This window comes from Meriones unguiculatus, chromosome 2 (genome assembly GCF_030254825.1).
Source record: "Meriones unguiculatus strain TT.TT164.6M chromosome 2, Bangor_MerUng_6.1, whole genome shotgun sequence".
Taxonomy (NCBI): domain Eukaryota; kingdom Metazoa; phylum Chordata; class Mammalia; order Rodentia; family Muridae; genus Meriones; species Meriones unguiculatus.
The window spans coordinates 25,083,869-25,098,045 of NC_083350.1; the positions used below are offsets into that span (position 1 = coordinate 25,083,869).

The window sequence follows — 14,177 nt, forward strand, 5'->3', positions numbered from 1 at the left end:
GAGTTTGCAGAATTCTGAAGTAAACTGATCCCAAAGCTCATCGTTCTGCACACAGTCTGCTTTCTTCTGTCTCAAAATAGCGAGTCCATCTGGCCCACATGGCCGGAGGCCTCCATCTCCATGTCCTTTCCTATCCTCCAATTCTCTAGTTTGTCCTTGCACATAGCAGTGCCTACAACTCCCATATTTTTCTTTGCTCCCAGTTTGTAAATAAAATCTCCCCGGAATAATAATAATAATAATAATAATAATAAATATAAATATAATAATAATAATAATAATAACTCAGCAGTTTCAGCTTGTTTCCTAACTTGTTTGTAACATGATTCTCAGGCAGAAGTGAAAAAGAGGTACCTCAAAGTTTTGGCATCCTTCACAAGAGAAGACCGACACACCACAAAGCCCAGCATGGTGTGTGGCTTCTGCCTACCTGGGAAGTCATCTTCGGGCCCTCTATCCTCCCTCTCATCTTTCTCCCCACTGCCAACTCTTCCACAGATAGATGCTCAAGACCTACCTTCCAGGCAAAACATCCTGGAATCCCACCAGGAACTCTTCTTAATCCTCACAGCAAGTGCAGATTTCATGATTTATTATAACAGAATCTTTCAAATAAAAAAAAATGTAGGCTGGGGTTGACTCGCAGCTGGTCTAAAATTATTTATTGCAATAGAAGGCAAGACATTCAGAAAATTTACATTTCCTTAGATGATTTGCACATACAGCTTGAGGGGCAGAAACACTGAAACAAAAAGTGTGGACAGCCTCCCTAAGCCTCCTCTGAAAAGGCGGGGGAGGGGCTACAGAACCCGAGTTCATCTTTGCCTCCCCCAAGTTTTCAAAGAAAATCCTAATTATCTTTCCCAAACACTCACATCACCAGCTGCTCCATTAATATTTCCAAGAGAATACTGAGATTCCAGAATGTTCTTTAGAGGCTTTGGAGGGTGCCAGCAGACAAGATTAGAATTAGAAAAGAACTCTGTCCTTTGTCTGGCAAAGAGAGAAAAAAAGCAGATGATGTTAGCAGCCTTAGAAAGCTGCTTCCTCCCTCTCCCCCTCAGAGGAGACTGGGATGAGGTGCTTGTTCAGGAGCCCAGATTCTCCAGGAGATATTCTCAGGTTATTCCAACCTGTCCTCTCCATCGTAGGTAGCATTAATCATTTATCCCTAATGGGAGGGAAACTCAACTGAAGTTGTTCTTATCAGCCCACTTCCTACAGCAAGAACCAAAGATTGGTGAGGTAGCCCTTTTGAGCTCTGAGCTTCTGAAACTAGATATATTGGTGGGGGTGGAGGTAAGAGACCTACATGCCCAGTTATTCTTCAGTTCTTCTCAGATAGTCAGCACTCTAAGACCATCTACATCACAGTCGTCTGAGGGACTTTCTTAACAACATAACCTTTTGGCTATCACCCCAAAGTCCTATAGATCAGATCTACTCTGGGCATGCAGAAATAAGCTCCTGGCAAGATTCTCTCACTTCTGTAAGTGGGGTCACACCCAATACAGTGGATTGAGCCCCACTCTCGGCACCAGCCGACTTCAGTTTGAGCTCTCCACCACTTAGCAGCATGACATTTGGAGACTCAGTCTCTGCACCATCACGGAAGAGCTGCCAGTGTGAGAGAACAGTCTGGGGCACAGCTAAGTGTCTAGCCAAAGCCTCATGATAGAACCTTGATCAACATGAAGCCCACAGTAGACAACTGTGATGGGGCCACTCCCTGGAGGGAGATACACACAAGCAAGGCATTGTCCCAGGAAGACCTCACTGACACCAGCATCTGACTAAGTATCCTCTCTATGGCCCATTAAAAGATGAAATCATTTTTTTACCATGTCATGAAGCCTGAGTGTTTTTTTAAATTTTTCTTTCACAAACTCAAGCTACCTTATTACAGGATTGTTCTAAGGTTCCTGCACAATTAATGCATCTTTGCCTATCAGATAAGTCTTGGACCCTTCCACTTAATTTAATAAAAGCCAGCGGTGCCTATCTTTCAATATTTTCAAATTGTGTCCACTCTTCTCCCCACCCCCACCAGTCCCTTCCTAATCAACAGTAGGGGATAAAAGAATGTTTAGAATGTGTAGTTCTCTGTCTGTGTTCTCCTCAGCTCAGACAGCCGTAGTTCCATGAGTATCAGAAAGCAAATCTGTTACCCAGGTGGGTGACAAATTTTCCGTATTGATGATCTTACCCTGAGCTTTTTAAGTATCACTATTGTCTTAGCTTCTTGCATTTGGTGCATTTACTGGGTACCTGCTCTGTGCAGCAAAGCAGGTGATGACCTGCTTTGGTGATGACCACAAAGCAGTTTCTGCCTTTGGAGCTCTCACAAGATGCACAGCCAAACCCTTCAAACACAAACATTTCAGGATTGGAATGGAACCTTCTAAACTCTGCCTTCCTTGTTATATTTGAACCATGACTTCCCTTCCTGATCTCAGTGCTTTCCTCCATTCTGCAGGTAGAAGTGAAGGAAAAGGAGACAGGTTTTGTTTTGTTTGTTTGTTTTTTATACTTCCTCATCTCTCTGAGAGAAAGGCCTGAGTGTTTGTAGAAGATAGTCACTATCTGATGACCACTTGCTGCACACCAGGTACTTTCTATGCATGTAATATTCATTACCCATTAGTCTTCATGTCTGGTTTTTAAGAGGGCAAACCAAGGTACAAAGACTAAGACAACTGGCCTGAACCACAAGAACATACAGCTAGAAAATGAATCCAAGTAGTTTCACAGCTCTGTCCCTGCTCTCCCCACCCTCTGTCTCCTCTTAGAAAGGAAAGCTTGGCCTTTGTTCTAGACAGAGTTAGCTGGTTTTGCTCATCCCTCGAAAGTTCCCTCGAAGGAGGAGAAGCTCATCTTTTATAAAAAAAAATAAAAATAAAAATAAAAAAAGCCTTGTTCAGGGTCCATGGTAGGTTCACCTAAAGTAGGAGTCCCAACGGCTTTATGTCTAGCTCCTGAGGACAGATGCCCACAGGCTGAGTTTGGGTCATCTACAGTGTGTGAGATGGCATTAGCTAATCAGCGCTCACTGTCATGTACACATAATGCTATCTGGCTGTTCATGGAGAGAATCCATGTAGGGGACAAGGCTTGGAGATAGGAATAGAAAGGAGAGAATGATGACAAGAAGAAAAGAGAGACACTCAAATAAAGAGACTTGTCAAAGGCCTAAGATTGTAAAGAGGGAAAGAATAATAAAGCCCAGCACTGCGTCAGCCCTGGAGGGCTGGTCCTTGCTGCACTGGGCTGGGTATAGCAAAGGAAAACTAACTAAAGGGGCTGGGGTCAGACTTTCATGAGAGCCCTAAGCGTTAGCTTCTTTGCTTAGGCCTGAGAACAAAACAGAGATCCTAGGTAGAGGGGCTGGTCAAAACAGGGCATGGTTTGAAAACTTTTCAAGTAAATATGTCACAGGCCTGACATAGAGTGGAGCACAGGCCTGAAGGTGACGGTCGGAGGTAGAGAAGAGACAGTAAAGAGTGACAGAGACTCCCAGATTCCTAAGATGATTGCCATAGGAGCCTGGAAAGTGGAAAAGAGTGAACCAGCTCTACAAAAATTGTCCTCTGGCCTCCACATGAATGAATGCCATGCCCTGCATGTACACACAGTTATAACAGATGAATAACTTTAAAAATTGAGAACAGGAATGTCTGGAATGTTCAACACAGTACGAAACTGCAAAGCGGGTCCATATGGTGCCGTGTTTTGCAGCCATAAAAAAAAAATTATACTTTGGAAAGATATTTAACAACATGATATGTTCTCATGAAATATCAAAAGGGAAAGAAGCACAGAAAAACTGCATAATATGGTTCCAATTTCCTTGAAAATATGTGCTTATTTGTACTGGCAGGAAATGCACTAGTGGTGTGCATGACTTTCAAGTGTTATTTCTGTGTGTTCCAAAACTTCTGAAACAAACATCCCTTTTGTGATAATGAAAAGTAATGCAGAAATCTGGCAGCCTTGATGAAAGGGTGAGTGGCCCTGAGCTTTCATTCATTATCTTCCTGTCAAGGATTTGGGAGGGAAAAGGCTTTCCCCCGTATGTTGTATCTCCGGGGGTCCCCACAGGATGTGTGACAGGTGGGAAGAAATGGGGAGAATGCAAAGTCAATTTAAGACTTAAATGGAGATAAACACAAAGCAAAGCAAAGTCCTGGTGATGAGGCTTTGGCTGCGCCAGAGATGGAATCTGTCTACAAAGGCTGGAGTACGGAGAGCGGGACTTGATCTAGACCTTGAGGAGGGACAGCATTTCAGTGAAGGCCTCCTGCTTTGGGCTGGAGTTACAGATCACTGGCTGAAACCGGGGAAGCCAGAGGCGGGCCAGCTCCAGAGGGAAAAGATAGCTCACCTATTTCAGCTTCGGACTTGTGAACTCCTTGTAACAAAAGCCACTCTCTTCCTGCTGGCTCGCCACTGTTCCCATGTGTTCTGCGTGCTGTGAATTTTCTGGCTTACAATGGCGGTGATAGATCTCTCTATTAGAGTCCATAGAGAATTATTAGAGCTCAGGGTGTTTGCTCTCAGCCAGACCCTGTGAGATGCACTGGAAATGAAGAGAGAACAAGGAGAGATCGTCCCACATTAAATTTTCCTCAGAGAGCAGATGAAGAAACCTGAACAACTGTACGGTGCAGTAGAGACCCAATAAATATTTGTGATGTCTAATATTGGTTGTCATCAAGAACTGCCTAAGAGCATGTCTGTGGGGGAATTTTTAGACTGGATTAACTGACTCCCCCCCACACACACACACAACAAAGTGTGGTTGGTACTGTTCCATGAGATGGGATCCAGCACTGAATAGAAAGGAGAGCCGGAACTGAGTGCCAGCGTTCATCTTTCTCCCTTCCAGACAGCAGGTGCAATGTGACTAGTTGCCTCAAGATTTTGCTTACTTGACTTCTCCATGGAGATGGACTTTGTCCCCTCAAACTGTGAGCCAAATCAGCCCTTCCTTCCTTCCTTAAATGGCTCCTGTTACATATTCTGTTACAGCAATGAGAAAAACAACAATTGCAATTTAGGAAACAACTTCGTTTGGAGGGAAAAAGGAGTGTGTGGGATACAAAATTAATAACCTGTAACTAATATTTAAAAAAAATAAAAATTTAATTAAAAAAAGGAGTGTGTGGGGTCTGTTTCTTCAATTCCCCGAACTTTCTTCACCAGGCAGCCCCAGCATCTTTAGGCAGAGGCTTCTAGCACAGACATCAGAAGATGGAGACCTGAGACTCAGTGCTCCCTGAGACTCACAGCACCCATTCAGAGAACTATCCCAGAAGTAGCCCCATCATGGCAAAGGAAGGCTGGGCACACACTGTTGTGTGTTGTTCATGAAATCAAAGGTCTGCTCCTCTGCTTGGTGGCTTGCCCCTTTCTTGCTCTCTGAGTCTCCCTGTTGGTCACTGACTCAGCTAAGCCCCAGAGGTCCTTATTTCTCTGCCTCCATAGTTCTGGGATTACAGTCAGCCATGTGTCACCAAATCCTTCATGCCTGCTGGTGGTGATCATATCTGGGTCCTCGTGCTTGTTCAGCAAGTCTTCTATTGACTCGTCCATCTCTCCAGAAATTTTTCTGGTGTTTTGAGATAAGTCTTTAGGCATTTCCAATATAAAAATGTACGTCTGTCTTATTTGGGGCTGGGGATCAAACCTTAATAATAAAATCTTGCACTTGATTTTTCCTTACTCTGAGGAACAATGAAAAGTGATGAGCTGTGCCATATTTATGGCTCTTATGCCCTGGGGGACAATTGTCACACCTGACACCCTCTCTTTAGTAGAGCTGCATCTACCATTTCTCTTGAGCTCAAGCCTCAGGCATTTCCCCACCTACTGAATCACCCCAGTCATTTTCATTTTCATTCCTTTCAGCTTCTCATCATCCTCCCCACAGTAGGACGGGAAAGCCCATAGGATCTGCTCCTCCTGCCTAGATGAGAGTTACCTTATACAATTAATTTATTCTTGACAATTTCTGCCACCCGGGGGGGTCTAGGTTGGTCCACCTCTCACCATAGACCAACTATATCTGAATAGTTCTGTCTTGGACCTTGATTCATGTCCCTATTACTCTGGTCTGTTTCCTGTGTCTTGTTCAACTTTGCATTATTAAAACCCTAATATCTAAACTACTGGTCTACATGGCTAATAAACATTGAAAGGCAAATCCTGTTTTTCATGTAGCATATACTTTTTCTCAGTTTGCTCAGAACGTACATGTAAGTTTTGGAGGCTGGAGGCAGAGCTCAGTTGGTGAAGCACCTATTTCAGAAGCATAAAGACCTGAGTTCCACCCCCAGGACACTCCTACAAATGCTAGCTTGGTGGTGTGTGCTTGTAATTCTAGCACTGAGGAGGGAGAGGCAGGTGGGACCCCAGGGTTCAAGGGTCAACCTGCCTAGCTGAATTGATAATCTCTAGGACAATGAAAGACCCTGTCTCAAAAAACAAGGTGGGTAACACCTGAACTAGATACTCAAGGTTAACCTCTGACACACACACACACACACACACACATGCTCACAAGCACACAGGCACAAACACATGCATGCACGCACATGCACACTCACACACATGTATGCACAGATGCACAGTGGGTTGTGGCATGTCAGGACTTTGCTGGGCTGGCATTCGACTCCCCTGTGTCTGTCCCCTAACACTGTTAACTACGACATAAGCATTTATTCAATAAGCATGCATTAAGGGCCAGCGGTGAATAAAAAACCAAGAGGCCAAATAGAACTGTGTGGCTCTGAACAGCATCTCAATGCAGTAAAGAGCAGAGGGACGAATGTGTGACAGGAACCAGATTCCCCCCACCATCTTGTGTAAGAACTCCTGGGTTGATGACCCCTGTCCTGAGCTATAGCAAGCTGGCTTGTCACGGAGATGTCACGTGGGGCAGGAGCAAATGCCTTGCTGGGGTCTCGGGTCGATTACATCTATTGCTTGTATGTTATCTACATAGCCTGTCACTCTATCATAGAAGGAAATTAAATTGGCCCAACTTGATTTACTCCTTGCAGCTACATAGGCCTTGCCCACTCTGGCTGACTACACATTGATTGCTTGATGATTTGCTCTAACGCCTTCTCCAGAAGCCAGGTTAAGCTCATCGGGCTATAAGGGATGTGGTCATCTTTCCTGCTTCCTAAGAGATGGGCAGCATTGTGACTGCAATCCGGGAAGCTTCGGAGGGTAACACCCCCTCTCTGCAAATGCTCACAATAATTGCTGCCCTCTCCCCAGTGGCTGCTGGCAATTCCCTGTGTCCATTCAACTGAGTGTCACGAGTCCCTGTGGGTTTCATTTCAGCCAGCTCTTTGCGAAGGATGTTCAGGTCTATTTTAGGCATACTGGCCCCAGCCACATCATGTGGTATGGAACAGGGACTCTGTGGCTGGAAAACAATCCTGAGAGTTAAACACAAAGGAAGACAAAGAAATATCCTACCCTACTCAGCAGCAGCCTTGGGTGGGGCTGGAAGGGGGATCAGGAACCATGAGGGTTACTGGGAACTGGTTCCCTGGGAGACAATATGTCTGCCTGTGGTTGCTTTCAGAGTGCAACCCACAGACCTCCCATCAAAATATAAAGTCTTTTGGTAAAGGCAGAAGTAAAAGTACACATTAAAGACTCTGCTATTTGGAATCCCTTTGTTATCCATTTGCCCTCTTTGTCCACCGGGAATGGAGTTTTTCTGGCTCTTCTTTTGTGTGATGTAAATGAAAATTCTTCTGGTAATATCTCGCCAAAGACTGGATGTTTTGCCCTGTGCCTGCACAGCCAGGTCACTTTTTTGTCCCTCTGTAATTTATTCTTTGCCTCATTCTTTGTTCTCTTCTCAGTTTTCCACCAGCTTTCCACCCTTTTGTGTAGCTTCCTGAATCCAGACCTGTCTTCCTGCTCTTCCTGTCTTTTCAACCTCTGCGTTTTCCTGAGTCTTCCAAGGTACTTGTTCAAAGGGTACCTGCTTTGACCCCCATATTTCTTTACCTATTTGATTTTTACACCCTGTTGGATAGTAAGAAACTTCTCAGGTACACCTTGGTTATTAGGGGCTCTCTCTGAGTCTCTTCTTCTTCCTCCTCCAACTTCTAAGTAGGAAATAGTTATGTGTTCACCTTTAAATCTCTACTTCTTTCCAAGACATGAATCATGCTAAACTAATATTGGGTAGAATGATTTTAAAGTACCACTAAAATTGGTCAATTCTTGTCATTTTTTCTGTCAATATATTTAGTATAGAATAAGTGTTCTTCTCTACTATACAGACAGACAGAGACTTCCAAACTGCATTTCTTTGAAAAGCTCCTTTCCCAAACCAGCCCAGATATCTTTAGGTTTTTGTACACTTTGCACATATTTGAAGAAATCATTAAACTCTTTTCCCTCAAAGGAACCAATAAATTCCAATAAAAACTCAAATCCCATTCAAATGTTCTTTCTAATATTCTTTCTTGTTTCTCCACCCCAACCTCTTATATACAGAATCCCCATACTCATTTCTCTCTCATCTTACTGGTCCTGGCACATAAAACTATCTGTAATACCAGAGGCATGTTAAAACCTGCCTATTTATCATTGCCTTCTCCTGACCTACTGCTGGATTTTCTGTTAGTGTTGTCCTCTGGTGAAATCTCTCATTCCTGAAGATAGTGGGCTACAATAAACTCACAATTAACTCATATCATGCCCCAGACCATAAACTTGCAATCACTTACGAGGGCTCTGAACAGCTGAGGCTCAAGTTGAATAAATGTTGATGACTCAAGGGGGAAAATTATCATCTTTTCTACCCAGGAAGGGAAGGCCTGAGTGGCATCAGAAGTCCAGGCAGTGGTCCTTGAGGTTCTGAGAGGTAAGAAAGCCAAAAGAGTAGGGGTGTGAACACACTCCATAAGTGGCATTGGGCTACAGGGCTTCCCTGAGTTCCTCCACGAAGAGGCAGCATAAAGATGAGGAAGGGCCTGTTGGCAATGTAAGCCAAGCCTTGCAGCCATGGTGTGAATATGCTTCTTCTGAAACTCTGAGCCTTTAAGGGGTGATTGGGCCAGCAAGGCCTCATTTTTCATCACTGGGACTAAGGGCTTTATAAAAGATGTTTTTTTTACAAATAGATCACAAATGTATGAACAAAAAAAAATCAGGCAATATCTTTAACTACCAGGAAAATATAAATCAAAACTACTTCAATATTTCATCCTACCCTAGTCAGAATGGCAGTAGATAGATCATAAAAACTAGTAAGGAGAAGGGGAAAGGAATCTTTATTCACTGTTGGTGGGCCTGTACACTAGTTCAGTGTGTTACTTTTCTATTGCTATGACAAAATGCCATGACCAAGGTAAGTTAAAAGAAAATATTTAATTGGGCTCATAGAGTTGGGGTTAGAGGCCATGATGGTGGAATAAAGGTACACTGAGAATTCACATCCTGATCCATAACCACTGGGCAGGGAGAAAAAACTAGAATTTCCCTGAGTGTTTTAAAACCTCAAAGTTCTGTGACACACACATCTCTTTTAAAAAGCCACACCTCCTAATCCTTCCCAAACAGTTCTACCAAGTATTCAAATATACGAGCCTATGAGGGCCATTCTCATTCAAACCACCATATTTGGCCATCGTGGAAAACAATGTAGCAGTTCCTTGAAGAAGCAAAACTAGAACTTCATAGGATCCAGTTATACCACTTCTGCATATTCACCTGAAGGAAATGAAGTTAAAAAACAAACAAACAAACAAACAAACCTAAGATACTTACAATCAGTGTTTATCACAACACTCTTTACAGTAGCCAAAATGCAGACTCAGCCTAGGTGTCCATCAACTAATGAAGCAATAAAGAAAATGTGGTATATACAAACAAAGAAGTCTTCTTTAGTCGTAACAAGAATGAATCATGTCATTTGCAAGGAAATGAACAGAACCGGAGGACATCAGGCTAAAGAAAATAAGGCACACAAAATAAGGACGCAAAAATGAATAGCACATGTTTTCTCTCATGTGAGGAACCTGGAAGATGGAGATGGCTCAGGAGGTAAAGGTGCTTGCCATGCAAACCTAATGACTGAGTCTGTCTCCTAGATCCTATTGTGGAAAGAGAAGACCAACTCCTGAAAGTTGTCCTGTGATCTCCACAGAGATGCTGTGGCATGCTCTCACATGCTGACGAGTGTGGATGCCGATACTTACACACATATTATACACCCAAACATACACAGTAGTAATAATATGCGGCAGTAGTAGAAGGAATCTGAAAGTATAAGAACTGCTAAGAAAGAAGAAGGTGTGTGGCGAGGGAGTAAGAGAGAATAGACATAACCAAAGCATCGTATATCCATGTGAGGAAATGCCATAAATTCATATAATTAATATGTAATAAAAATAGAAGCCTTGTAAAATATTTGGCTAGCTTGTCCTTATACTTTCTTGGTTTTTAAAAACCATTCTATTGATTCCTCATGAGTCTCACACCATGCACCCCAGTCCTGCTCATTTCCCTGTCCCCTCATATCCACTCTTTGCTCTTGCAACCTTCCCCCCAAAATAAAACACACAAGCAAACAAACAACAAAAAAGCATAGAAAACATTTCCTTGTGGAAGCTGTAGTTTGTCACAGTGTGTCCCACAGTATGTCCCTCTGTCCACACATCTTCACTTGCAAATGTTCATTGCAATGAGTCATTGGTCTGGTTTGAGATCTCTGGCTTCTGTGACATGATCAATATTGATCCTCATCTGGACTCCTTTTAGCTATCTTGTTGTTATGGAGATCTCCTATGTCATGAGATCCTGCAGCTTTGAAACAATAGGACTGGCTCTTTTACACATCCCAACCATCCACAGATGATATTAGATTTTGGGGTGGGCCAATTCAGAGCCCTGGATCTGGGCCTGGGTGGTAGCTGAGCTGGTCAGCTTGCTGGCTCTCCCTTATCTGCACCACCAAGGCAAGCTCTCCAGGACTGCTCCAGCTAGGCCACCCAATGCTGCCATTGGCAGAAGGCAGAGTCAGCTCTACTGCTCTCATACCACTGGGACCAGCTCACCTACACCCACAACTCCAGAGCCAGCTTCAGTCAAGGTTTGGGGCCTGCTCTCCCAAATACTGTAGCCTGTGAGGGGCTGGGACAGCTCTCCCGCTCTCACACCCTCATGGCTGTCTCACCTGTGCCTTTGCCATCAGGGCCAGTTCTATTGTATTGCCCTCTTAAGGTGCAGAGCCTTCTCTCCTGAGTGCTACAGCCAGTGAAATGGGCAGGAATAGCTCTCCTGCTCTTACAAACTCAGGGTCAGCTCTCCTGGCTATTGTAGGTGTCAAGGAGGGAGGTAGATGGCATCATCCCCATACCCACACCACCTCACAGCAGACGAGTGGAGGGCTGGCTCACCTTCATCCCCTACTGTGCTGCTCAGGTGAGGGGCAGAGCCCATTCTCCTGAGTGCTGCAGCTGGGGAGGGGCAGGGACAGCTCACTAACTCTCATGATGCCAAGGCCAGCTCTCCTGCTTGCCTCTGGTGGCAAGGGGCAATGGGGCAGGAGGGCATTCCCCTCACCCCCACACAAGTTGTGGGCTAACACTCCTGGCTTCTCGCCCTTGGGGTCAGCTCATTCGCACCTCCTCCACCAGGGTCAGCTCTGCTATGTTGCTCAAATGAGGTAGGTGTGTGGCCAAGTGCAGCTGGTGAAGGGCACACAGGCATAGCTCTCCCAAGCTCATGACCCTGAGGATAGCTTTCCAGACTGCTTGAGGTGATGAGTAGTAGAAGGGCATCTGTGCCTGGGCCACCCCATGACAGACAAGTAGCAGGGTCAGTTCTCCCATACTCATGCCTTTGCAGCTGGCTCGCTGATACCTGTGCCACCAGAACCAGCTCCACTGTGCTGCCTGGGTGAGGCACAGGGCCTGTTCTCCCAAGGGACAACACCCACTGGTGAGAGATGAGGCCAGCTTTCCCATGTCCTACATCCAGTGAGGGGTAGGGCCAGTTATGCACAGCCTGCAGGCATCCATGTGGTCCCTGGCAACTGACCAGGATGGTCCCTGGATCCTGACCAGGATATCCCATGTTCTCTTGTGATAACATAGCCTGGGACATCAACACTGACTATTGCTGCTGTATAGCTACAGACCTAGACACCATCCCTTGGTCTAGGATCTTGCCATGACCCCAGGTGGCAGGGCTAGCACTCACGACACTCCATCCTGGAGTCTCCAGTTCCATCTCTCTTCATAATGCTCAAGCTGCTCCATTTCTTTCTCCCCCATCTGACCACCACAAACTCACACATTGGTATGACTCCTGCTGAAGGCTGGCCATGAAGCTGGCTGTCCCCTGGGCAACATCCTCCATCTGTGCTGCATGGCATAGCAGCACAGTACATGGCCTACCTGTGCCACTGGACGGAGGGACTGTGGCTTGCATGGCAATCTGCAGGTCTCTGTCTGTCTTCTTCCTCCTATGCCTGGATTTGATTTTATTTGATTTGTTTTTGTTTTTGTTTTTTGTTTTTAATTTTATTTTTCTCATTAGTTACATTTTGTTAATTCTGTATCCCAGCTGTATCCCTCATTCCCTCCCCAATCCCACCCTCCCTCATCTCCTCCCTGCCCCTTTCCAAGTCCACTGATAGGGGAGGACCTCCTCCCCTTTCATATGACTCCGTTTTGTCAGGTATTTTCAGGACTGGCTGCAATTTTTATGAGTCCTAGGTATCAGACAACTTTGGCTATCAAGCCAAGCATCAAGCTAGGAAGAACAAAGGACTGCCATCTACTCTGCCCTTAACTGACAAAAGAACAATACTACCAACAAGATATCTCTTTGTCCACTGCTGGACTCGGGGTTGGGAGGAGGCTTTCTATCATGAGAAGACACAGTGCTTCTCCTTTCTAGAGGACATAGCATTGAGGAACTATCTTGGAGGTAAGCAGTAACCCTCACTAGACAACTGCCTCCACTAGAGCCTCGGTCTTAGACTTCATAGCCTTCAGAATTGTTGGAAGATAAGCTTTTGTTCTTAAAAATTACCTAATCCATGATATTCTGCTAGAGCAGTGCAAACAGACTAACTCACACGCAAGCACAGGGTAGAACATGCTTCTTCCCGGAGTGGCTTGAACTTTAGTTTCCAATTCTTGCGCGATGAGCCTGGAGTCACTGATGTGAGCATGTCTGCTCTTCCATTCTCCTGAAATCCTCCAACGGCGTTTTCAGTTGATTCCTCCCGCAAAAGGAAAGCAAGGTGATGACCATTTCCAGATGCTCAATCCCCTCACATCTAAGCAAGTCAATGCCTTGCTGTTGTCTCAATGGTTCCCATCCTTGGCTGCACAGCATAATCACCTAGGAAGCTTCCCACATTCCACCTCAGACCAGCTAACTCAGGCCCTCTGGGGGCAGGAAAAAGACAACAAAATTTTCCTGTGTGGCTCCAAAATGCAGCCAAGGCTGAGAACTACTGACTTCATGGGTTTCTTTTTTAGCACCTCAACTTAGGTGAGGCTGTAACACCTGCCAGGACTTTTCTTATCTTCACCCCAGCAAATTGGCTTTAATATCCCATTTCTGTGGTAGTCAGTCTTTCTGGTTTGTGTCATACTTTCTTTCTCTTTTAATGCTGGGATTCGAATCCAGGGCTTTTCACATGCTAGGCAAAAATTCTTCCCTGCCCCCACTGAGCTACACTTCACACCTTTGAACCCTGAGATTTTTGAGTTACGCGCTTGATTCAAATGCTTGTGTGAATAGTGATGAGTTGGCCATGAGTTCAGCACAACTGGCACCATTGATTTACGTATGACCAAGAGGGATGTCCCTAAACCGGAGCTAATACATACTGTTGAGCGATGGACTGTTTTCTGCCTTGCTGGGATTCCTCAGCTCTACCAAAGTCTTCTATATGCGCTCAAGGTGAAATTCTTTTTTGCTCCAGTGAGCACTTCTTTCTTTGGCATCAAGCTGACATTCTACAGTGCATTTGACCTATTTCTCTCACATAATCGTCAGTTCTACCCATGGTATAGAATGACATTTATTGATACCAATTTTTGATGTACTTCTGGGAGATGAGGACTTATAACCCAAAAATGAATACATACATACATAAATATATATATGTATATGTATGTATA

The 14,177-nt window shown here is 44.7% G+C and overlaps 1 non-coding gene across 1 annotated transcript; it reads right to left on the minus strand.

The window, feature by feature from the left end:
- Window positions 1-12,742: 12,742 nt before the first annotated feature.
- Window positions 12,743-12,884, minus strand: LOC132652604 (small nucleolar RNA SNORA48). Its single transcript, XR_009590201.1, has one exon. It is a non-coding gene; the product is annotated as a small nucleolar RNA SNORA48 (small nucleolar RNA).
- Between the last annotated feature and the right edge of the window lie 1,293 nt (window positions 12,885-14,177).